Source organism: Triticum urartu, chromosome 1 (assembly GCF_003073215.2).
Source record: "Triticum urartu cultivar G1812 chromosome 1, Tu2.1, whole genome shotgun sequence".
Taxonomy (NCBI): Eukaryota; Viridiplantae; Streptophyta; class Magnoliopsida; order Poales; family Poaceae; genus Triticum; species Triticum urartu.
The window spans coordinates 440,698,150-440,725,642 of record NC_053022.1 but is presented as its reverse complement, the minus strand read 5'-3'; the positions used below and the strand labels follow the sequence as shown (position 1 = coordinate 440,725,642).

At 45.8% G+C, this 27,493-nt stretch overlaps 1 pseudogene; it reads left to right on the top strand.

The window, feature by feature from the left end:
- The first annotated feature begins 1,255 nt into the window (after positions 1 to 1,255).
- LOC125516967 lies at positions 1,256 to 9,016 on the top strand (annotated as a pseudogene).
- The last annotated feature ends 18,477 nt before the right edge of the window (positions 9,017 to 27,493 follow it).

The window sequence follows — 27,493 nt, the reverse complement described above, 5'->3', positions numbered from 1 at the left end:
AAACCATTTCCGCTGCCTTTTTCGCGTCAAGTTCTTCAACACTATATCACATGTTAATAAGTTCTAAAAGAACCGAAAAAATGGGAATAAAAAAATCAGGAACCAAAAAAACATAAACAAAAAAGGGAATAAAAAATCAGGAACAAACAAGAAATAAACAAAAAATAAACAAAAAACCATAATCATGAAGCAGAATTTTCCTTTTCACTTTTTCGGGAAAGCGCAAATGTTCTTTTTCGGAGTGGGTGCCGCTGCGCTGGAGGATCTCGAGCATCTCAAGCTCAACGAGGCCAAGCGACCTGAGCCTGAGGGTAAGCCCCGACATGATCCCGGTGAAGAACACCAGGAAGCAGGAGATGCCGGCGTATGCCCACCACCCGACCGACCTGAATGGTGTGTCATTCCCCTTGAGGATCACCGCCGCCATGCTCACCCCAGCCGCCACCGCGGCGCTCGACGCCGGACGCGCCGTCTCCGCGACGGCCCGCACCGCCGACACCAGGCTCGCCCCCTCCGCCCTCCCGGCTTCGGCCACCGCCGCCATCGCGCTCGTGCTCGCCGCTCCGATGTGTCAGAGCCAAAGCCCCCATAGCCCGACAAGCGCTGGCACCGTATCAGGACAAGGAAGGTGACAAGATCACCAGGAGTGGAGCGGAGCGGGGCGCGGGAGCCGTCCAGTGTGCCGTGAGGCGTGGAGGTGGCCGTCGATCGGACGACTGACGAAAGGTGCGCAGGGACACCTGTCCCGCACCCGCTGCAGGCAAGCGGTGCACGTCTCTGGCGTTTTGGACCGTGAACTGGAGAATTGGCGATGTTGTCTTTTTTTCTTTTTGAACCTAGTGTCGATTCATTTTTTGAGAATAGATCGAGCATTTGTACTCACGGGGCATAACGACATGAGAAAGAGGGCTTCACAATTGTGATTGTATTTTTTCAAGAGTACACTAATGACATACCATAGTTTTATAGAAAGGAGCAAAGTATCGAGAAATAAGAGATCGAGTCACTCCCGGACGTCCTCAGAGCTCAGGCGATTCTGGCCGTCCGATCCGTTTGCTTGATACGTTTTCGTGCGTTGGATCAAGCCGCTGGAAGAGCTGGGCCGTCGGATAAAAAAAAGGAGCTGTAACAATGAATAGTTACCCCCGCTGTAAAGATCTCGTACTACCGCACGTAAATCACGCGCCCCGCCGAGGGCACTCTCGTCTTTTCACGTCCTGCCTCTTCGTGCGTGTTGGGCGCTGATTGGCCCATGGTCGGATGAGGCAAGGAAGGTGCCGATTGGGTGAGAACCCTAGCCTCCGTCCCCTCCCTCCCTTCTCCCCCTCGCGCCGCCTCCCCATCCTCTCCCGTCGCTGCTGCTCCCCCTGGCGCCGCCCCCAGCCTCATCACCTGGACACGGCGACCATGAGCGCCAGCGAGAGGAGGAAGGCTGGCGACTGGGCGCTGCCGTACGAGAGGCCCGGCGGCCACCTCTGCGCGCGTGCCATCGCCGTCACCACCAACGCCGGGGGCTACGGCCACGCATCGCCATCGCCGGGACGAGCGTCGGCCGCCGAGACGGCCGTCCACGTCGCTGTTTCCGTCGTCCTCGCCCCGACAGATCGCCTCTCCGGCGCGGACTCCTCCTTAGACCACAACGCCGGCAAGTGGAACGGCATCTTCTAGGTACGTACGCCCTCCGCCCCTTAATCCCCAAAGCCTCCCTTTTTCTTGGTTCATGGTTTGCCTAAGAAATGTCCGTGTTCTTGCGCTTTGTGCAGCAATTGGATGCGCACGGGAGGGTGTAGCAGGAGATCAGCACGAGGCTGTCCGCCAGCACGTACGGGGAGGGTGACCTCATCATCCTCATGCAATCGTAATGCTCCCGATGACACTGATATTCATATAGTATTTATCCCACCATTCTGCTATGCTTCAGTTAATATGTTCATTCCTCTCCATTTTCAGTCAAGTCAAGCTCTAAACTTGTTTCTGCAAGCGTTTTGACCATCCATGGCTTACACAGCTATCTTTGTGTGGATCCCATCCTTGGACCCTGGTCCCTAAATGATGTATCTGCGATTTATATCTGTAGGCTGTATATCAAGCAGGCTTCGTCCGGGATAACATTTGCAGACGAAGATGATCCGGAGCCAGAGTGGGCGGAGTACAAGATCAAAAAACCAACATGTTCACCGTAGGTAAATATCAGCAGGTGGACTGAAGTTCTTGGTCATTATGTTTTTACATTTTTGGGCTGTGAACATTTTTAACGAGGTGCCCAAAAATGTAACATGTATGAACATTATTGATGGTCCTGCTTGCACTCACGGTTAAGTGAACCTGACAGGTTCCAGTAGCTCCGTTGCCGATACCGACTGAATTTTCACCTTTTTTACCATTCAGGGATTAATGGCTCGGATGAATGCACCAACAATAGCCCCCTGGAAAACGGAATTCCAACTTTGATTACATGGAGTCAAGGAGGAAATGAGGTCATTTCTGGAGGGATCATGGGATAACTGGACATCAAGGTTTACCATTTACCTAATCTGCTCTTGAAATGTTTTATACAGTGGAAATGACATGCTAAAATACTAAAAAATCAACATGATTACTTCAAAAAGGTGTTACAGAGATCTGGGAAAGATCATGCTGTATCGTTGGTTCTGACATCTCGAATATATCATTGCAGGATTATTGTTGATGGGGTGCCGAGACATGTGTCTGAACTACCTCATGTGACTGATGAAAGAGGGCAGGTGGCCGACCTCCTTGATATCCATGCCAGTAAGGATTATATATGTCCGTTTTAGCATTTTGTTCATATATATGCCATTCAGCAATAACTGCAGTCTTTAGATATGGATTCAGAGATACTGTAGTGTGTGCCCTATGCTGAATATTATAATTTGGTATGAGGTGTTTGTGTGTTTGGATGCTCTTCAACTTTTCTGGTTATACCAGATACTAATCTACAATTCTATATATGCCATGCTATTCGGCTTTTCATTTTCTTGATCTACCTGAATTGGTACTATAGAGATGTCTGATGTATGCGCGCTCGCGCGCGTGTGTGTTTAGGCAGTTTAGCCTCCTATTAGTTTCAACGATTGGTTTTGATTTTAGGAGAACCAAGGAGGTTCTGTTAGGAGAACTTGCTTTTGTTTTCCATGGTTAATTAATCCTGGGACTATTCAAAAGCAGGCCATCATTGCTATTAGGAGAATCAAGGAGGTTCTGATAGTCCTTTCTGTTTAGTGTACGATGGTCACATTTGTATTGACATCAAAATTCAGATTTAGTATGTTTATTGGGAGACCTTACTTATATTACTGAATCATGAATATCATTTGATCTTCTAAGAAATAGTTCTCCTGGATATCCCAAGTTATACCTGCTCATACATCTGTTATATTACAATTTATTTGCCTGTCAAATGTTCATGGTTTCAGATTAGAAGTATGCAGTAGCATCCATATCCAATGTAACTAATGTGTTCCAGGCTTTAGTGTTTTATTTTGATGGACCAATGTGCATCTTCTCCGAGACAGAAAATTAGGGGGAGTGATAGCTCTTGGATGGTTAGCCATTATGATAGAATAATAAATAAAACTGTCAGTTAATGGCTTATTGCACGGGTCTTAATAATAGAATTTCAGCATTGTTAGAACACTCAAACATGCTCGTGGAAGCAATCTGAGGCCTTCACCTGATGCTTGGACCATATTACGAGCCTTCCTATTTGCGCAGAATACCTTTGCTGAAACTACCCATTCAACAGATAATACCTGCACTGGATAGTCTAATTAATATGTGGCGTACCACTTCGCTATCGATATTGTCTTACACTTATTAATTCTACGCTACATTGTACCATTAAACAGACTATGCAATTTCTTCTAGCACCTGTGCCGTTGGTTGGATGATGTTTACGGAAGAATAGATGTCTTCCAGCAGCACTTCACGCCCAAGAAAGAGCCCATGGAGGCATGGACGCTGCCGATGGTCTGTCCACAAGTAAGAGCAACATGGATCCTCACCAAGGTGATGATACTCATGGCAGAACGAACAATGGCTGTCAAAGGCTTGTTTAATTCGACCGCTTCCTTTAATTCTGGGTGTACTGACACGCTTGCTGTTCCTGTCCTGTAATAAGCAGTCCACGCAGGTGTTCTTGGACCCCGAAATGAGTCAAGGGAGCTTCGTCGCTTCTGCAACTGTTGTCTATTCCTCGCATTAGGTGGTCTTCCAGCAACAAGGATGACGACAAGGTTACAATGTTTTCTAACTACCCCTGTTTCTGTCATGTATCTCGAATCCTGTCTTACAAGTACACCAACGGTTTTCACTGTTATCAGATTGAATTGACAAGAGCTGAAGTAGAATCATTACGAAGCGAAATTGCCGATGCCGATGAAAGGGAGTCCCAGCTAAAAGCCCGGTATGATGAAGTACCCCTTCAATATTCAGCTTCAACGTTTGTGTGGATTTTCACCTGAACCTAAGTGTCTGTTTATATTCAGTGTTTTTTCTCCGTCAGACGTGATTCATACAGTTTAGCATTGCAGGTTAGAAAATATTGACGAAGTCTTGAGATATGCATTCCTTTCCGGGTACCTCCATATCAGAAGTGTACGTAAGAAACCAGTGCACTTTTGTTTGCTTGCCCCAAAAACAGCTTCGTTTGTGTGACAGTTGTTCAACAGACTGATGACTCTAAATGATCTCTTGTGCGTTGCAGAGATGGACTCAACTTCCTGGGGAGCCACCTATCATAGACGACGCCGATGTCGATGACTGGCTTCCTCGCTTTGTTGTCCTACAAGCACAGTGTTTATACTACTATCTGAAGTCTACAGGTAAGATGAAGCTTTTGACATACTGGTCATGGTCATCCAATCACAGAGGAATACATAGCACTACTGCTCTTTCTTGACATGCTGAACCTGAATTCATGTAATCAAGTTACAGATGAATACACATAATACTTGCTCACTAGACACTAAAAACCACATTTCTCATGGTGGCGTGTTCTTTGCCATACTGAACCTTAATCACATTTCACTTGGTGATGTGTTCTTTGTCATACTGAACCTGAATCAGATTTGTCTTGGCGTCCCATTCTTTGTCATACTAAACCTGAATTTGAGTCTGACGGTGTTGGACATTGTGATGCATTTCAGACCAGAGCCCGCAGGAATCGCTGCTGCTGCGCGACGTGGAACCCACGTCCTACCCCGACGACGGCGGTCGACCACAACCTCCCTCTCAGGTGAGTGAGCCCTTCTCCTACCTCTGGCTCCCTCTCTTTCTCTTGTGCTGCTCTAGGTAGGTTGCCTGTAGCTTTTTGTGCTTGTTATGTGCTTGCCTGTAGCTTTTTGTTTTAGTTAAAACAATTATGTTTTCCGTTTCTGCATTGGGACCCCATAGTAGATGCGAGCATTAATTTCTTGGAAGTTATTTGCCACCCCTGCCAATGTGGACCAGGGAGTGGATTGATGGATATCTCGAAGAGTTTTGGTTCCCTGCTTGGATTGAAGTCTCTTTGTTGCATGCTTCGTATATTGTTTATTTCCTACTCCCTCCGTTCCTAAATATTTGTCTTTCTAGAGATTTCAACAAGTGACTACATACGGAGCAAAATGAGTGAATCTACACTCTAAAATATGTCTATATACATCTGTATGTGGTAACCATTTGAGATCTCTAAAAAGACAAATATTTAGGAACGGAGGGAGTATATCATTTTGCTTGCGAAGTTCAGATTCAACTTAAAGAACAAGGACTGTTTGTGCTTTCTTGTGGGGACGTGAGTATTTGGTTTGCTTTGAAATATTAATTCTTCCTGAATCTTATTACAATTACATCAGACTATGGTTTACTGGAACAATTTTCCGCTTAGACTGATATAAGCTCCCAGAATATTTCTCAAATTAGGTTGCCCCTGTCGTGTATATAAATGTGATGCTTCCTTCCATGACTAATCAGGCTGATGAGATGTTGTGGTTCCTCTTCTTTTTTAATTTCAGGGGCTTACACCGTTGCGGTTCCTCAGGACTCGGAAGGAGGAGCGCGGGCCGTAGAGACGGAAGAGGAGGCTGAGACAGCCGCGGTGCCTGCTGCAGCGACCATGGCCACTACATCGAAAAGAAAGGTACTAACTAAACTACATACATATTCTAGAATGTAGTAGCAGGTGAATTTGCTGCTTAGCACCCTGGAGTCATGGACAGATTCCAGGACTCCAGGCAACAATTTCAGTCCAAATTGCATTGCTTTTGGCATAACTGATTCCACTGCATCTTGTTATTGCTTGGACCAACTGTTATGTACTGAACCTATTTATATCTATGCCATCCTTCTGATGTATGCTTGCTATATTAGACTGGTCATTTTCAGCAATCACTCTGATTTCCCTATGCGCCCGTGGGTACTTACATAAATATATAATCTAGACCTATGTCATTGTTAGGGTAAAAATGGTCATTGCATTTAGATCCTTACAAAAATGAATTGTTGTATGTCTGTCTCGGGTTAATAATATCCATGGTGCTTTTCATTGGGATGCTGATGTTTTAAAGGTATTAGGTTCCCGGTATTTTAAGCGCGAAAAAATGATCAACTATGTCAGCTATTCATATTCCTCTGAACTGATTAATTTATTTCGACTGTTGTTACTTTCTACAGACAACAAAATGTATTAGGCCCCCTTGTGCTGGATTGGGCTCAACCCAATTATAAAAGAGTAGCAAATGAGAGGAATACAAGAAGTCAAGAAGACACCTTTCTCTCCATGTCTAAGTTTCACGGTACCTCGCCTGGATCCGGAAGTGCGGCTATGGCGACCTCGACATAGTCAAGGTACAAACCCTACCCCGCTCGATTAATCTCGGTCGACGAATCTTGGTACACTCTTGCCCCTCATGCCTCTCCATGTTTCTCCTGCTCGCTCCCTTATACATGAGAGCTAATTCTTATGTTTCTGGTACAGATATACCACATGTACGTTCATATATATAGTACTAAAATGCTTTTATTAGCCAATTACTTTTGCAGTTTTTTCTTAAGGATTACTCAATCAGGGGAAACTTTAATTAGGACTCCGAAACTTCTTTTGTATTTTTAGACCCAGGTAGATTGTAGACAAAAAGAGAAATGCTTTTATTTACCTATTACTAAAATTCTTTTATTTCCATGTATTCTTTTGTAATCACATATCACTTTCTAACTTCCCATGTAACCGAGTCAGAAAGTGATATGTGATACAACAGTCCTACAAATGATGCTAACTACTCTGGTTACATGGATTGCTGAATCTCACATGTCATCCTTCTTTTGGAAGCTCCTTGCACTGTTGTATATATTTTGTGTTAAATAACCTTCCCATTTTTGTTGCAGGAGATTCTAAAAAACTTAGCAATGGCAGGGCTCCTGGAGCTCAATCCTCACCACCACCAGCAGATGATGATGATGCACAAGTGGATGGTCCATCTGAAGATGGCGCAGCAGGTGACAACTTCACTTTCCAAGTTCTCATTTCTGTGTTTCTCATAGAGCTGGACAAGTGGATCTTAGGCTATTCTCTATTTTGGTCAATTATAGTAGTAGTTGTGTAACAGTGTCTAATTTTCATCCATGTCCTAATGTTTATCATGGAACTCTTTCTGCTATGTAATCTCCAATTCTGTTTTACCTACAGGTTTGGCTGATTTACACTTGATTCCTAAAAAAAGGTGTACTTCTTTGAGTGGGGTGAATTCGTATATATTTTTTAGCTGTACAAGTAGGATAAGACCCCACTGCTATTTTTATGAAAAGCAAGCCAACACTATTTTTTTGTGAAGTGTACATGAGGAATGTAGGTGAAATCATATTTGATGCATATTCCCTTTGTTCTGACTTCTGTTTGATACATAGTTTATTTTAGAAAATATATAGGATATATCCAATAGGGCAAGTTTATGGTTACATTTCTCTTTACGATGCTTATATGAAGAATGTAGATAAAAATATATTTCACATGCCATTTCAGTTTCTAAAATTTCACTCAAACTTAACAATTTGCATATATTTGCTTTTTCTTCTGTTTATATTCCACAATGATAAGGTTTTCTTATTTCAAAATTAGTATTAAGAAAACTGTGTTCTTCCTAGAGCACCGGCAGCAACCACATCATGAAAGGGTTGAGGGAAGATTATCTGATATGTGTCACTGAAAGCGAAGGTAAAATTCCAATACAACACCTTCATATTACCTGCCAATTCACAAGTGCATGTTCTGTATCAAAATTAACTGTTCCCTCTTCGTTACATTGGTATATGTTCTGAATGGGTTGATGAATATCTTGGTATATGTAGTTTCAAAGCTTCATTACATTGTAGCAGGGAAAATTGGTATGAAGATTGTGCAGCACCATGCCTTAGCCAGCCCCTTAATTTGGCTAGAACAGAGGGCTAATCTTCTTACTCATTTGCCGCCTAATTTATATGGTTCTGCTATGAACCATTCCTACTTTGGCAATAAATTGCATCACTTTATGCCATAGAAGAACCATATAAATCAGTATCCGGCAACGGTGACGCGGGGGCAGGCACAAGGAGGGGTGGTGAGCCACCGGCGGCTGGGTTCCCCCCAATCGCCCAGGTTGGGCGACACCTAATTTATATGGTACATATTGAACAGAGGGCCCAAATATGTACAAGTGGATATGATCGTTAGATTATTCGATTTGGACATTGTAGTAGCTACCAATAGTACAGTTTACTTCTTTATCCTCCTATTGCCACTAACTAAATCTCTCTGCTTTCTTCCTTTTGCTCATGGCCCTATGAAAGGTTGAATGTCAAGACGATCAAGAAGATCAGGTGGATCTATCCAAAAATATGCTTCCGTGGAACTACATAGGTTATTTGTCTCGCATTGCTGCTGTGCCTTGATTTTGCTGTATGAGAAGTACATTGTATCAAACTTGATGTGGATTATTCGTCTGGTCTCGCTTTTGGAAAAGTATATATTTACATTCCTCATGAACTTCAAGATGAATGGTTCTACTACAAAATCCCTCATGGTAGGTTGAGATGGCCGTGGGTGGAGTGGAAGGACCCGACTAGACTATGGGTGGGATTAGGAAACCCATGCTCTGAGGTGGATATGGACCTCTTCTACGCCTCCACCGTCATTACCGTGGGAAATGGAGGGAAGACGCCCTTCTGGGAGGCACCATGGTTGAGAGGAAAAAAAACTAAAGATATTGCCCCCCTCATCTTCACAGCCTCCAAGCGTAGGAAGTGGGTGGTGAGAGATGCTCTGCGAGACAATGCTTGGGTGCACAAAATCGATCCATCCATCAACCTAACGATCAACCACATTGTGGAGTTTGTGGTCCGTTTGAAGCAATTCCAGCTTTCACCGGACATTGATGACGACATATCCTGGAAATTTGAGGCCAACGGTGAGTATTCGGCGGCCTCTGCTTATAGGATCTAGTTCTTGGGCTCCACGACGACAACCATGAACAAGACTATTTGGAAGGTTTGGGCACCTCCCAAGGTCAAGTTCTTCTCTTGGCTAGCGATTCAAAACAGGATATGGACGGCGGATAGATTGGAGAAGCGAGGTTGGGAGAATTGCGGCCTATGCATCCTCTGCAGAAGGGCAAATGAGACGTCCGCGCACCTCTTCTTTCGGTGCAGGTTCACCTTGCGCGTATGGAGATTGGTAAAGGAGTGGCTTGGCCTAGGGGCTCTCGAGATCCATCAATGGCAGGCGGAGCGCAGCATCAAGCATTGGTGGACAAACATGTTGAAGCCCAATACGGCGAACCGGAAGGCCATGGCTTCCCTTACTATGCTTGTTGGTTGGGCCATCTGGAATGAGAGGAACGCTAGAGTTTTTAGGAAGAAATCAACGCCCCACTTCTACATTCTAAAACTAATCCAAGATGAAGCCAAACTTTGGGTCACGGCAGGAGCTAGGCACTTGAGCATTATCATGCCGCGAGAGTAGTTGTTATTTTCCTTTTATTGACGAACGGGCTATGTTGTGGAGCCATTAATTTGTACTCTAAAACTCTCCTTCTTTATTAATGAATGAGGTAAGTCTTTTGCTTCTGTTTCAAAAAAAAATCCCTCATGGTTGCTTTGCATTTTGTACATGTGATTGCCTTGCCTTCTTCCATGACTTTGGAAAATGATCCTATACCAAATATCAACAATATTGCGGTTGTTTAAAAGCTGGGATAAAACGTTCAGCCGGGCACCACGCGCCAAGACGCGTTTTCGATCTAGTTTACAAGATGCTAAACGTGGATGTGAACATCTTGCTAGATACACCAACACCACACAAGAAACCTCTAGCCTACTTTCTCACAAAAAGTTGTAGTCGTCCAACTCCCGTGGTGTGTCAATCTTGAATCTCTCCATGATTTGAAAGATCAATTGTTGTGGTCTCCTATGCTATTCCGTGCGCCTGAATGCTCGTGCATTCCATTGTTTCCATAAGGACCAAGCAACGAGTATGGTCAAAGTATCGAACCCTCTTCTATGCCTTGTTGGAATTACCATTCGTGCCTGAAGCCACCAAGATGTGAAGGTGGAAGCTTGATCTGGTTGTGATTGACACCCACCCTCGCAAAGCATGAATGCCAAACCTTCTTGGCGTATCCACATTGCATCATGATATGATCCATTGTGTCTTCCTCTTGTAGACAAGAGTAGTAAACTGCCGTTTCGTCCTGTAGCCCATGCCGCACCCTCCTGTCTGATGTCCACAGCCTATACTGTACAGCCGGCCATGCAAAAAAAAAATTGCATTTAAGTATTGCACCGCTCCTCCAAATGCACTTATATGTCGGTGATCTGGTAAGCCCAAGGCACAATATGTGGTACACCGTTTTTGTCGCGTATCTCCCAGATGTATCACATGGCCAAGTAAACACGTCCGGTGAATCAACATCTCTCTCTACTGCAGTAATAGCCACCCAGAGGTGCATGAGTTGCATGAGAGCCATAAAGGACGGGTCTCGGCTGATGTCTTGTTCACAATGTTTGTCAATCATAGCTTGACAGACCGTTCACTGATTTTGTGCTCTAGCGTGTACCACGGCTAGAATGGCTAGGGCAACATCAGCAAATGTCATGCCATTCAACCATCTATCTTTCCAAAACAGCACTCTTTCGCCATTGCCCACCGTTATCTTCACCAAACTGTTGAACACTGTCCTAGCATCTTCATCAATGAGGAACGGGTTTCATATTCGCCGGAACTACCTTACGCACGATACTTTTTTCGTCCGATTTTTGTGCCACAAGACACAGGCCTGATTCCTAAAGTTATGGCCCACAAAACCAGATCAGTCTGAACGTACAGACATCATGCGATAATTCATCGTATGTGTAGTTCCTCATCCATGGGTCGATTTAATTGGTGGAATATTCTACCACGGAGAAAACATTGGCAAAAACATACTCACCTAGTACATAAACATAAGATGTTTTGAATATTTCAATATGAAATATGTACGGACTAAAATAAATGAACAAGCACACAAAAACATGTATATATACATTCAATTCATAAGATAGTTCATCGCAAAAAAAAATCACCAAATAGTTAGAACTTTTTATTTATGAACGAGATCGCTGAAAAAACATGCCCCGCGTCGCCTACCTAGGGCGCCACGGGGGGCGTATCGCCGCTGCCACAGCTTGGTCTGGCACCCTCCCGCGCTGCCACCACCGGGCAAAGCCCTGCCTTCTCCCGTTCCTCTCCTCCTCCTCAGTCCTCGTGTCTCATCGCTCCCGTACGGCGTTGCCCTGCAAGATCTCCGGGGCCGCCCTCGCCCTCCCTCTTCATGGATCCAACGGGGCCTCGTGGTTGGAATGGATACTCTGGTTCCGGTTGGGGTCCCCTTGACCTGCTCGAGATCCAACTCTGCCACCGGCATGCTGGGCTCCTCTATGCTGCGGTGTGGATCTCGTCCTACTGCATGGTAGCCGACGCCGGGTTGGCTACAGCCTAAATTTATATTTGATTTTTCTTTAAAGACAAACTTTCCCTAAATTCATTCCTGAATATTTATGAACATTCCAACATTTTATTTGAGACTTTTAACTTTTTTCTGCACTATTATTTGTAGGCTTTACTAATAATTCTTTTGACTATATTTTATTCTCCAAAATAGTTTCCTCCTGTTTTTTCTAACTTGAATTTTCCTTTGAACTATCTTCATTTGTTTTGAATGTTTTTCTTATTTCCTTTTGAAATTATTTTTCTACTTTACCCATTTAGGGTTTTCATTGCTGTTCAACTTTCTATCGTCAGGGTTTCAAACAAAGTCCGGGCTTGGTTCCCACTAGTTGCATAGGGCCTTTAACCCTCCTAGGTGATCACTCAAGTCAACCAACAAGCAATGCTAGGTAAATGTTAGTCGGCTAGCAAGAAGACACTCAAAGGCAATTATCGAATTATCAAAAATAAGTCTCTCTGGAATAAAAGCAGCTAGAGAGGTAAACTTCATAGATTGTATGTAATGGAGACACTCAAATGACACGTATTTAACAACAAAAGATTTGCATGTTACAAGATAGTCATGTATGCAGTTCACACATTCAATCTACAAACATGACATTGCATATCTGACACACATTCAGGTAAACTTCAAGATTGTCATTTAGGCAAACCTATCACACACATTCTGTTGGGGATATAGCTATCAGCTATGACCCGCCCAGGAGGGGCGGGTCAGCCCCAATGGCGGGTCACAAAGGAAGCCCAATAAACATTCAAGGCGATAGTTTATTAAAAGCTTATAGAAGGCCTAAAGCCTAGAGGCGGCTTAAGGCCCAACTTTGTAAACCGCCGTATGTAAGGAAAGACTTGTAAGAAAAGATATGTAAAAGAAGTCACCGAGCCGGACACGCTGTATGAGCCGGCCGGGACTCTGTAGGCCACCAGGCGTCAACCCGTGTATATAAGGGGACGGCCCGGTGGCGACTTAGGGCAAAAAACAAGAGACCGATAACCAAGCCGGCGAACTAGCCTCTTGGTGATCGAAAATCCAGCAATATCAACACAACTAGACGTAGGCTTTTACCTTCATCGTAAGGGGCCGAACTAGTATAAAACCTCTCGTGTCCTTTGTCTCAATTAACCCCTTTAAGCTTCCTAGTTGCGATGGCCCTATGACTAAGTCCTTTTGCTAGGACATCTGCCGTGACAATTCCACGACAGTTGGCGCCCACCGTGGGGCCAGCGCACAGTGGATTTGAGTTCTTGAAGGGCAACTTCGAAGGGCTCAAGGGATACGATGTGGGCCGGATGACCAAGAGTCGTCACGGCAAGCTCTACATCGACGACGAAGGCTGGGGCCCCGAGGCCGGCTCAATTGAGTACGGGTACCGGGTCCCCTTCGGCGGAATTCATGTCTTCATCGGCCGGATCGGCGAATCGGGCCCTGAGCCAGACGTCCACACCAACCTCGTCGAAACGGCTCAGCGCGTGAGGTCCACCTGTGTTCAATATGTCGTGAAGCACACCTTCGTGGGTTGCATCCATGACGATGAATACTCGAAAGGATCGGTGGATGGCGGTGAGACGGCCATCTGTTCTGACGCTACATCATCAACGGGCGAGACGGACTCTTTGTATCAGTTGCAGGATGGCATGCTGGGGGGCTATTCTAATGGCAGCAGTATTTCGGACCCCTTTGAGCCGCCAAATCGAGCTGGAGTTTTCATGGCAGGCACCCAGCCCGGGCAGAATTCCACGGCTGAACAGCGACGACCACCGGGTCAGTAGCGGCTGGGCCAGGAGACCCCGCGCGCTCCCCGGCTCAGACACTAATGGACCTCACAGATAAGATGACGACCCTGTTGACTGCCGTGGTGGAAACGGCGGATAAAGTTCAGCATGATGCGGAGGTGACACGGGTGCGCGAAGAGATGGCACATGCCAAGGAAAACTTAGCGGCTGAAGAGGTCAGGATGGCCACGGAGCGGGCGGCTTTGGACGCTCGTGCTCAGCAGCTTCAAGTAGAGACTTTCCGGCTCTCGGTGGATCTGAACGCGTCAAACGAGGTCATGAGGAGAAGGCATCAGAAAACTCAATCACGTCTGCCTCTAACGCTCGATCCAAGGAACCTTTTCTATACACCTAGGGCCGGTCAAAGCAACCCGCCGGAAGCAAATCGGATCACGACACCCAAAGCACAGGTTCAGCCACGGGCCATGGAACCACCTCGCATGAATACCTCTCTGCCTCATTATGCGCCAACACCGCCAGGTCACTTCTCTAATCCCTTGGAAAATCTCATAGCTGCGTCGGCTCGTTTGGCAGCTCTCCCGATGGAAGGCGATTCTCCAACAGCAGTCGAAACTCGAAGGGTGAGAGAGCTTCTTCAGACGGCTTTGGCACAGCAGGATGCATACTCTTACAGTCGAGACAGAATCCATTCAACCCCTCGCCCGAGCCGGAGCCCGAGCTATAGCAGGCATATGGACTCAGCTGATATGTCAAGCAACACTCAGCGCCACAACCAACCGCGTAGGCATGAGCTGGTGCAAGCGGGAGCCCTTAACTTAGTGGATCAGGAGAGGATTCAGCAGGAGGCTGAGCGAGCGGTTCAACTAGCAGCGGAGCAGGCGGCTCATCAAACTTTTCCGGCTTATCCAGAACCCTCGGTTGAGGCAGGAGTTGCCTGTTTTTTTTTCGGACCGCCATCCAGGCTCAAAGGGATCATAAGACAATTTATGCTAGAAACTTCCGTGTGCAGCCACATGCTACTATGGGCTCTGGCATAGTTGACTAAGTTGTGCGAACTCTTACGGGGTGGACTAGCAGATGTAGGGGTTGTAGGTGGTACGGTCTACCCCACATGTAAGGTGCTAGCGCTTCTGAAAGACTATGTCTCGGTCATCCGTTTCTCAAACACCATGTAGTGCGAGAAAACAAACGAAGGCGATCGAGTCATGTGGGGAAAAGTGCGCAAACCTCTGCAGAGTGTACAAACTAATCATGATTAGCCGTGTCCCCGGTTATGGACAACTTGAGTATCTAGTACTTGAATATCATGTGAATCTCATCATGTTACTCTAATTAATGTTGTTGGGTTTTAATTGTTCACTTAATTGGGATCGGAATGCTGTCAACCATTCTCGATGTTTAACAACTACCATGATAGTTAAATAAATTTATTCCTTTGCAGTAGGGAAAAACTGGCTTTACGCAAAACTGTAACCATAGAGCTTTCCACCAGCCATATATGCATGTAGTATAGCTGTTTCATTCCATTACTCTCTATGTGTTACATTGCCAGCATATTCCATGTGCTGACCCTTTTCGGGCTGCAACTTCTCATGTTGCAGACTTTTCAGACGACGAGTAAGGTGCTTTTAGGTCGTGGTTCTATACTCAGTGATGCCGTTGGAGTTGATGGACCCATTTATCTTCCGAGTCTTCCGCTGTTATTGTTATTAGATGGACTTAAGCCATATTTATTGTAATGAGTTCTCTTTGAGACAACGATGTAATAAGTGTGTGATTGCCACTCTGCTATAAATCCTTCGATGTACTGTGTGGTGTCAGCATTACTGATCCAGGGATGACACCGGAGCACAGTAGACTTGATCCATTCGGGTCGGGTCGCCACAGAGATGGTATCAGAGCACACGCTGACTGTAGGACACGACCACTAAGTTAAAGCCATAGGTCACCATTCTCTTCTCATTTTCTAACTCCTCATCTTTTCTACTCTTTTAGGATGACGAACACGAAGATTAAGTACGCTCAACCGGATGAAGGCACACCATTTGGATTTCACCTGAAGGAAGTTACCAAGTACCTGAACATTGGATTACCAAGCTTCACGGGAACCTTCAACGCCACTCTGCCTGAAGAGGAGCGCTGGAAGATTCAAGCTCATGTTCCGGGAAGGACATTCGCGCCAATCACGAAGCCTATAGATAGTGTTTTCAATGCACCAACCTGGAGTCTGGGAAAGAGCATGGCAGCTCATATCACCATAGGACGCATTGGAGAAGTTTATCAAGAAGACCTCAAGGACACTATCTACCAGATTTGCGGACGCCGAGATGAACAATGGGAGTTAGTCAGCACCAAGAAGGATAGATCCATTGCATCATTCATCCAGGAGTTAAACCAGCACATTCGACGCCACGAGAACCAGATGTGCAATGATATGATAGAGTTGAAGAATGCAAAGGCAAGGATCATCGAGCTAGAAGGAGAACTGAAGTCTACACGCAAGGACTACATGGACGAGATCGTAGCTCTAGCGAGACACAATGGCGATCTTAAGCAGGAGATTGAAGAACTCAAGAGGAAGTTAGCATCCAGGAAGGAAGACATGTACGTCGCATGTCCGGACAACTACATCATCATCGACGACACCGATTCGGATCCAAGTGAACCGACTTTGAAGACGAAGCTGGAGCAGATATCATGGAGTCTTCCACCGGTTCAAATTTCTAGATGACCACCAGATAGTAGTAGTATTCCCCCATGTAAACACAATAGTTCAAGCACTTTTGCGATAGTTAGACCGTTTGTAAGCCCTTGTTTGATTGATTGGAGTGATTTTGTGTGCATTGGGGTAGTGTTTTCCCTTTAGACCTCACTCTATTCTTAAATCTCGTCTTTTCTAAAACCCTCAGATGCCTCCGAGACGTGACAATAGATTCCCACCGGAGCTCACTCAGTTGATCCAGCAGCAGAATCAATTGATGCAGATGTTAGTCCAGAACCAGCAGAACAACAATAACAACCCACCACCACCACCACCACCTGTTGACCACTTAGCCCATTTCCTTAGGCTGAATCCGCCGGTGTTTTCCAGTAGCACCGAGCCAATAATAGCAGACGATTGGCTCCGCAAGATAGGAAGGGAGTTGACCACTGCAGGATGCACGGATGGTGAGAAAGTGAAGTTTGCCGCACATCAGCTTGACGGACCCGCGGCAGCATGGTGGGAGAATTTCACAGCCACTTACCCAGTTGACACTGTCACATGGGATCAGTTTCAGCAAGCTTTCCGCACTGCCCATGTTTCAGCAGGAGCTATGGCCCTGAAGAAGCGTGAGTTTCGCAACTTACGCCAAGGAGGAAGGACAGTTGGCCAGTACGTTGACGATTTCAGCAAGTTAGCACGTTATGCCCCAGATGACGTTGCTACGGATGCAGCTAAGCAGGAGAAGTTTCTGGAAGGACTGAATGATGAACTAAGCATGCATTTGATGGTAGCAAGTTTCAACAACTACCAGGAGTTGGTAGATCGTGCCATCATGATTGAAGGGAAGAAACAGCAGATTGAGAACCGTAAGAGGAAGTATGGACAGGGGAAGTATAACTCTGGAGCCCAGCAGAAGCCCCGTTTTACCCCTAAACCGGGATTTCAGTTTTAGCACACCCATGGAGGAGGTAGCTCGCACAACCATAATGGCCACAAGAATGGTAATGGGAATGGAGGAAGCAACGGCCAGAACCAGACCACCCCATCGACCCCAACCAAGAGAGACCTGAGTCAAGTCACCTGTTTCAAGTGTTCCAAGACTGGACATTATGCCAATGAATGTCCTGAAGGCCAGAATGGAAATGGCAATGGAAGCTCTGGGAAGAAGCCGAACCCTTTCAACAGGGGACATGTGAACCACGTTAATGTGGAGGAGGTTGAAGATCAGCCCGATGCAGTAATCGGTAAGTTTTTGGTTAAGTCTTTTACCGCACTCGTTCTTTTTGATACTGGTGCATCGCATTCATACATATCAAGGGGATTTGTGGATAAATATAACCTGCCAACCCAAGCCCTTAGGTCACCCATGTTAGTAAGCTCACCAGGAGCGGAGTTTATGGCTAGACGATGGTGTGATCGGTTACCATTAAGGATTGGTAACTATGTGTTTCCCTCAGACCTAATAGTATTGGAATCTCAAGGTCTGGATGTGATTCTTGGTATGGATTGGCTGTCGATGTATGGAGGAAACATCGATTGCGCTAGTAAGACAATTTTGCTTACCACACCAGAAGGAAGAAGGATCAAGTATGTATCCCGGCATGTGCCAAACAGGACACAAGTAAACTGCCTAACAGGAGTTGTGCAAGAAGAAGTACCAGTGGTAAAGGATTTTCCTGATGTATTTCCTGAGGAATTACCAGGCATGCCACCGGATAGGGACATTGAGTTTTTGATTGAGTTATTGCCAGGTACAGGCCCAATATCGAAGCGACCATACCGGATGCCAGCAAAGGATTTGGTAGAAATTAAGAATCAGATTAAGGAGTTATTGGATAAAGGTTACATTCGCCCAAGTTCTTCGCCTTGGGGATCACCCGTACTTCTAGTGGAAAAGAAGGATGGATCATTAAGGATGGTTGTAGATTATCGGGGATTGAATGAAGTAACCATCAAGAACAAGTACCCACTACCAATGATCAACGATCTGTTTGATCGGTTGCAAGGAGCTAAAGTGTTTTCCAAGATCAATTTGCGATCAGGGTACCATCAATTGAAGATTCGGGAGCAGGACATACCTAAGACAGCATTCACCATGAGATATGGACTGTATGAGTATACCGTTATGTCATTTGGATTGACTAACGCACCTGCCTATTTTATGAACCTGATGAACAAAGTGTTTATGGAGTTTTTGGATAAGTTCGTCATAGTGTTCATTGATGACATCCTGGTTTATTCAAAGAATGAAGAGGAGCATAAGGAACATTTGCGTTTGGTTTTGGAGAAACTAAGGGAACATCAGTTATATGCCAAATTCAGCAAATGTGAGTTTTGGTTGAAGGAAGTTGGATTCCTCGGACACGTTATATCCGGAGAAGGTATCGCAGTTGACCCCACAAAGGTTGAGACCGTAACCGAATGGGAAGCACCAACGACAGTTGGAGAGATCCAGAGTTTTCTTGGACTCGCAGGATACTACCGGAGATTTATTGAGAATTTCTCAAAGATTGCGAAGCCTATGACGGAGTTGTTGAAGAAGGATACTAAGTTCAAATGGACTGAGGAGTGTGAGGCTAGTTTCCAGGAGTTGAAGAAACGTTTGGTTACCTCACCAGTATTGATTTTGCCAGATCAGACCAAGGATTATGAGGTGTATTGCGATGCTTCACGTCGAGGATTTGGAGCAGTGCTTATGCAGGAAGGGAGAGTTGTTTCGTATGCTTCACGGCAACTGAAGCCTCATGAGTTGAATTATGCCACGCATGATTTGGAGTTAGCAGCCGTAGTGCATGCATTGAAGACGTGGAGACATTTCCTCATTGGAAATCATTGTGAGGTGTACACGGATCACAAGAGTTTGAAGTACATTTTCACTCAGAAGGAGTTGAACCTCAGACAAAGGAGATGGTTGGTGCTCATCAAGGATTATGACATGAGATTGCATTACCATCCCGGAAAAGCTAATGTGGTAGCTGACGCATTGAGCCGTAAGAGCCATGTCAATACTCTAATGACGGGAGAAGTACCAAAGGAGTTAGCAGAAAACCTTCGTGAGCTATGTTTGGAAATAGTTCCGAGAGGCATTGTAGCAGCATTGGAGATTCAGTCAACATTGATGGATAAGATCAGAGAAGCTCAGAAATCTGACAAGGAGATTGCTGCTATAAAAGAGAAATTGAGCGAAGGAAAAGCAAATGGATTTCGTGAGGATGAGCACGATACCTTATGGTTTGAGGACCGTGTTTATGTGCCCAATGACCCGGAGATCAGGAAGTTGATTTTGCAAGAGGCACATGATTCACCGTATTCGATTCACCCAGGGAATACCAAGATGTATTTGGATTTGAAGGAAACATTCTGGTGGACCGGAATGAAGAAGGATATTGCAGCATATGTAGCAGTTTGTGATGTATGTCAGAGAGTAAAGGAAGAGCATCAGAAGCCAGCAGGATTGTTACAACCATTGCCGATACCCGAATGGAAGTGGGATAAGATAGGCATGGATTTTATCACAGGACTACCCAGGACTAAATCAGGCTACGGCTCGATATGGGTAGTAGTTGATCGTTTGACAAAGGTAGCACATTTCATTCCAGTTAAGACCACTTACACCAGTGCTAAGTTGGCGAAGATATACATGACTAGGATCATTTGTTTGCATGGAGTTCCGAGGAGCATCGTATCAGATAGAGGAACCCAATTTACCTCAAAGTTTTGGAATCAGTTGCATGAAACTTTAGGAACCAGACTAGAGTTCAGCACAGCTTTTCATCCACAGACGGATGGACAGACCGAGAGAGTCAGTCAGATTTTGGAAGATATGCTGAGAGCTTGTGCACTAGATTATGGATCTAGTTGGGACGATAACTTGCCGTATGCGGAGTTTTCTTATAACAACAGTTACCAAACCAGTTTGAAGATGGCACCTTTCGAAGCTTTATACGGAAGGAGGTGCAGGACACCGTTGTCATGGGACGAAGTTGGAGACTGTCAATTCTTTGGACCAGATTTGATTAAGGAGTCTGAATAGAAAGTTAAGTTAATTCGCGATAGGCTCAAGGTAGCCCAGTCCAGGCAGAAGAGCTACGCAGATTCTAAACGCAAGGAGACAGTTTACGAAACCGGAGACAGAGTTTACCTTTGAGTATCCCCACTTCGAGGAGTTAAGCGCTTTGGAGTTAAGGGAAAGTTAGCACCGCATTTCGTTGGACCGTATAAGATCTTGCAACGTATGGGAGAAGTCGCTTATAAGTTGGAATTACCAGAGGGACTGTCAGGAGTTCATGATGTATTCCATGTTTCCCAGCTGAAGAAATGTCATGCCGAGATGGCGGAGGTACCGCTAAGAGATACCGTGCCACTCGAAGCGATTCAGTTGAAGGATGACTTAACATATGAGGAGAAGCCAGTCAAGATTCTCGATTATGCCAGCAGAGTTACCCGCAGCAAGGTTATCAAGTTTTGCAAGGTTCAATGGAACCACCACTCAGAGGATGAAGCCACCTGGGAAAGAGAAGAAGATTTGCTCAAGGACCACCCTCACCTATTTTCTAGCCAACCCGAATCTCGAGGGCGAGATTCATCTTAAGGGGGGTAGGTTTGTAACATCCCAAATTTTCAATTTGGAATGTTATACACTAGAACATCATGCATATCATATTTTCATGCATTTTGGTTGATCCTAGAAATTTCACGCAACTCAAGGACCTTCGGAGAGAGTTGGAGATTTCGTTATTTCCATATTTGAAAGTTTTCTCAAATTTTGGAAAAGAGGATCATTTGATTTATTTATTTCGTCTTCAATTATTTTCCCAATATCAAAATATGAGAGAGGGAATAATATGACTTTCCCAAAGTTAGGAAAAATGAAGATTTAATGAATAAGTCAAATTTTGGTTTTGCCAGAGTTTTGTTTGCTTTTTATTTGGATAGGGAAAAATGCGTGTTTTCAAAAATTGCATTTTAGGCCCGGAGAAAAGTTCATTTTGTTCGACTCATTTTTAGGAGTCGGGGAAAATTTACTTTAGTAATTTTGGAGTTTGTTTAGTTTCGTTTTCTTTTGTTTTTCTGCGCGCGAATCCAGTTAAAAAAAAGGACCAAGGCCAGCCGGGCCAAAGGCCCAGCCAGCCGGCCGCCTCCCCAGCCAGCGCGCGCGCCAGGCGCAGCGCCAGGCCGCCGCCTCCCTTGCTCTAGGCCAAGTCCCAGAGGGACTCTAGGCCGGTTAGCCCCCCCTTTCCTTGTTTTGTTTTCCCTCTTTTGCTTGCCCCCTCCCCCAAGTAATCCCCCCCCCCCTATATAAATACCCCCCAAACCCCCCCCCCCTCTCCTCACATCAATCCCAAGCCCCTCTCCTCCTTAGCCGCGCCCCACCCCGCGCCCCTCACCCGCCGCCGCCGCCCTATAGCCGCCGCCGCCCTATAGCCGCCGTCGCCGCCGTTCGCCGGAGCCTCGCCGAGGTTGTCCCGCGCCGCGTCTCTTTTTCTCCCCTCGGTTCAGTTTTTCTTCTAAACCGTTCCGGTTTTCTTTCGTTCTTGTTTCGGTTTTCTTTTCCGAAACCCTAGATCGGTTTTCTTCTTTCGGACCGTTCGTCTCAACGAACGTGATCACCGATTTTTCCCGGTTAACGACGCCCGTTTGTTTAACCGTTCGTCTCTTTCTTTTCGTCGGATTTATTCCGCGATCGTGATCTCAGATCCGATCTTCGTTCTAGTCTTTCTTCTCGCTCGTTTATCGGAATCAGGTGATTCAAGCGCCTGGAGTTTCGTTTCGAAACCGCCGTTCCGTCTAATCAACTTAAACAAGTTTTTGCCCCGGTAAAATTTGACCTAGTTTCAACTTGCTAGAACCGAGTTGTTTTCTTCCGCCGTTTGTTTTCCATTTCTTTGTTCAGTTCGTTCTTTCTTTGCAACCGGAGTTCTTAAGTTGAACCTTCTGGTTCATTCTCTTGTTCGAGTTTTACCTGTGCATTAGATGAGTACTTATTGTGTGTTTGTTGTTTGTCTGTGATAGATCACCCAGATTGCGCCGCTTGTTACTTCGATTCCCTAGGTCTCGCGGATCATCGGCAAGGCAAGTAACACTTTGATCATACCTTTTCTACAACCCATGTTTTATTGCATTAGATCAATCCTCACACATTGCATGATTAGGATCTAATTAAATTGTGGGATGGGAAGTAGATGAGGTAGTACCTATTACCTGTATTATTATGAAACCTTTGGGAGTTACTTCTAAGTTTGCTTATTATGCCATGCTATGCTAGTAGACGTGGATTGGGTGAGTGATATCCATGACAGATGTGAGTATTGTTAATTAATGGTTTATCTAAGGTGGCAACTTAAACACACATCTGGGTGGATTGAGGCACCTGATGTCTATCAGGACTTGCCTGTTTTTTTTCGGACCGCCACCCAGGCTCAAAGGGATCATAAGATAATTCATGCTAGAAACTTCCGTGTGCAGCCACATGCTACTATGGGCTCTGGCATAGTTGACTAAGTTGTGCGAACTCTTACGGGGTGGACTAGCAGATGTAGGGGTTGTAGGTGTACCGGTCTACCCGATCGTAAGGTGCTAGCGCTTCTGAAAGACTATGTCTTGGTCATCCGTCTTCTCAAACACCCTGTAGTGCGAGAAACCAAACGGAGGCGATCGAGTCTTATGGGGAAAAGTGCGCAAACCTCTGCAGAGTGTACAAACTAATCATGATTAGCGGTTATGGACAACTTGAGTATCTAGTACTTGAATATCATGTGAATCTCATCACGTTACTTCTAATTAATGTTGTTGGGTTATAATTGTTCACTTAATTGGGATCGGAATGCTGTCAACCATTCTCGATGTTTAACAACTACCATGATAGTTAAATAAATTTATTCCTTTGCAGTAGGGAAAAATTGGCTTTACGCAAAACTGTAACCATAGAGCTTTCCACCGGCCATACATGCATATAATAGCTGTTTCATTCCATTACTCTCTATGTGTTACATTGCCAGCATATTCCATGTGCTGACCCTTTTCGGGCTGCAACTTCTCATGTTGCAGACTTTTCAGACGACGAGTAAGGTGCTTTTAGGTCGTGGTTCTATACTCAGTGATGCCGTTGGAGTTGATGGACCCATTTATCTTCCGAGTCTTCCGCTGTTATTGTTATTAGATGGCCTTAAGCCATATTTATTGTAATGAGTTCTCTTTGAGACAACGATGTAATAAGTGTGTGATTGCCACTCTGCTATAAATCCTTCGATGTACTGTGTGGTGTCAGCATTACTGATCCAGGGATGACACCGGAGCACAGTAGACTTGATCCATTCGGGTCGGGTCGCCACAAATTATAAACAAGAGGAAGGTGAGTCCACAACCCATTGGGTGCGCCGGGTCAAAGAGATAGTTCATTCATCTGATAAGATGGATGCCGGCTCGACAGTCTTAATGTTGGAGAAAAATTGCCGTTTTGAACCTCTCAAGCAGAAGCTGGGGCAGCTTAATCGTGACTGCAATGACATGGGCCAGTTGATGGCGGCTCTCGTCAAGTATGCTGATTCTGGTAGTACCAAGGACCCTGTGTCTGATGAAGAAAAGACAGGGAAGGGAAAGAAGAACGGCAACGACAAGGGTCACCAGCATAACCCGACAAATCAAGGAGGTAATAAACATAAGGCTGACGAATTTGTGGCTAACACCAATGCGCAGGGCAACAATCAATGGCGCAAGGGTAGGCAACCTCCTCGGTCGGGCGGGTCAGGTCCCACCCTTGAGCAACTATTGAATGAACCTTGTCCAAGACACGGCACCCGGGAGAAGCCAGCCCCCCATCTATGGAAGGACTCTACAATCATGAAGGCGTTTAAAAATTCAAATGCATTTGATGGAAGTCACGGCCCTGGCGGCGGTTCAGGTGGAGGCGGCTTTCATGGCCCGGGCGCCGGTTCAGGTGGAGGCGGCTTTCATGGCCCGGGCGCCGGTTCAGGTGGAGGCGGCTTTCACGGTCAGGGACATACGGGTAACCAGGGAGGTTATAATCCACAACCCGGCCAAGGTAATCAGCAGCAGTCCAGATATCAGAGCAACCCAAAACAATTGAATAGTGGGCAATATCATGTATTTACCACTAGCTTGTGCAAGAGGGACCAGAAGCTTCACAAGAGGGTTGTCAATGCCATTGAGTCGGCGATTCCGCGTTACTTATGGTGGTCAGAACAACCTATTGTGTGGAGCAGAGAGGATTATCCTCCCCGGGTTGATAATCCGGGTCACTTGGCCTTGGTAGTGGCGCCTCGGGTTGGTGGATATAAATTCACTAAAGTGCTCATGGATGAAGGCAGTAGCATCAACATCCTCTACTATGAGACGTTTCGTCGGATGAGGTTGACTGATAAGAGTCTTAAGCAATCCAGCACTGTTTTTCACGGTGTGGTACCTGGCAAGTCGGCATACCCAGTTGGTAAGATTGAACTAGAAGTAGCCTTTGGAGATGAATATGATTCCAGAGCGGAGAAATTAACTTTTGAGGGGGTTAAGATCAAAAGCCCATATCATGCTTTGTTTGGACGGCCGGCTTATGCCAAGTTCATGGCTCAGCCGTGTTATGTGTATCTGCAGCTCAATATGCCGGGTTATAAGGGCACCATTACAGTACATGGAAGCCGGAAAATAGCCCTGGAGTGTGAAGAAGGAGATGCTGCATATGTTGAGTCTGTTTGTGCAACAGAGGAGCTAAAGTTTTATAAAGATAATGTTGACCCGGCAGACATGACGTCTTTAAAGAAGCCAACAACGGAGCATGAACCGGTGTTGAAATTCAAGTCAGCTGATGACACCAAGACGGTTGATTTTGTGCCCGGCGACTCATCCAAGCAGTTCATCATCAGTGCCAACTTGGATCCAAAATAGGAAAGCGCGCTCATCGAGTTCATCCGTGAGAACCGGGACATCTTTGCATGGAAACCTTCTGACATGTCGGGTGTCCCGAGAGAACTCGCTGAGCACACTCTCAATATTGATCCAAAGTTTAAGCCGGTCAGGCAATTTCTCCGACGATTCAACGAGGAAAGGCGCAAGGCCATTGGAGAAGAGGTGGCCCGGACCTTGGCGGCCGGGTTCATTGTGGAAGTTTTTCACCCAGAGTGGTTGGCCAACCCGGTGCTTGTACTCAAGAAGAACGGCACCTGGCGTATGTGTGTGGATTACACCGATTTAAACAAAGCTTGTCCAGCTGACCCTTTTTCTCTCCCCCGTATTGATCAGATCATTGATGCCACGGCGGGTTGCGCGCGTTTGAGTTTTCTGGATGCTTATTCAGGTTATCATCAGATCAAGATGGCAGTTAAGGACCAGGAGAAGACAGTTTTCATCACTCCGTTTGGAGCCTTCTGCTATGTGTCTATGCCCTTTGGGCTTAAGAGCGCCCAGGCAACTTATCAATGGTGTATGCAAAATTGCCTTCACAATCAGATTGGGTGTAATGTTCATGCTTATGTGGATGATATAGTGGTAAAGTCCAGGAAAGAGGAAACCTTGGTAACAAATCTGAAGGAGACCTTTGATAACCTCCGGGTCTACAAAATGATGCTTAACCCGGCCAAGTGTGTTTTTGGAGTCCCCACTGGCAAACTCTTGGGTTTTTTTGTGTCCAACCAAGGTATTGAAGCTAACCCGGAGAAAATTAAGGCAATCACATCCCTGGCCAAACCAACACACATCAATGACGTTCAACGGCTGGCGGGTTGTGTTGCTACTTTGAGCCGGTTCATAAGCCGGTTAGGGGAGAAGGCGACGCCTTTGTATCAGATGATGAAGAAAACAGATGATTTCGTTTGGAGCGATGTTGTGAACTCTGCTTTTGAGGATCTAAAGAAACAGCTTGCTGAGCCGCCGGTTCTTGTTGCTCTGGTTGAGAAAGAGCCGCTATTGTTATACGTAGCTGCTAACTCACGAGCTGTTAGTGTGGCAATTGTGGTGGAGCGCAAGGAGGTTGGCAAGGAACATCCGGTTCAACGGCTGGTTTATTACGTCAGTGAGGTGCTGATTGAATCTAAACAAACATATCCACATTGGCGGTAGCTCGTGTATGGGGTATTCATGGCAAGCCGGAAACTCAAACATTACTTTCAGGGTCACCCAATCACTATGGTTAGCTCTGCGCCTTTGGGAGACATCATCCAGAATAGAGAGGCTACTGGACGAGTCACCAAGTGGGCCATTGAACTTGGGTCTCATGGGTTGAAGTATGTGCCACGTACTGCGATCAAGTCTCAAGCGCTGGTTGACTTTATTAATGACTGTACAGAGATGCAGATGCCAGAAGAGAAACCGGACAACACTTATTGGACGATTCACTTTGATGGGTCCAGACAATTGGAAGGCTCGGGGGCTGGAGTTGTTTTAACCTCCCCTTGAGGTGACAAGTTTTGTTATGTGTTGCGTTTGATGTTTCCTTGTACTAACAACGCAGCAGAATATGAAGCTTTGCTCCATGGTCTCCGAATGGCGAAAGAAATGAGCCTAAGCCGGGTCCGATGCCTTGGCGACTCAGATTTGGTGGCTCAACACGTGTCAGGAAAGTGGGATTCCAAGGACTCTCTCATGGCGGCTTATCACCGTGAAGTTGATGCTGTGGTAGGACATTTTAAAGGTTATTAGGTGGAACACATTGACCGTAGGAGGAACGAAGCGGCTGATGCTTTAAGCCGGTTGGGATCTCAGCGTAAGCCGGTGCCCCTAACACCTTTTTGGATGTTTTGCATAACCCGTCTGTTAAGTTACCTACAGAAGAAGATCTGGCCGTTCCTGACCCGGAGGCACGGTTGGTGGCGGCTCTTCATGTCATCCTAGATTGGACAATCCCGTTCTTGGCTTACATGGCTGCTACCTCTTGAGCACTGTGTTGGTTTTCTCCAAAGAGGAAAGGATGATGCAGCAGAGTAGCCTAAGTATTTCTCTCAGTTTTTGAGAACCAATGTATCAATCCAGTAGGAGGCCACGCGCAAATCCCTCGTACCTGCACAAAACAAATAAATCCTCGCAACCAATGCAAATAG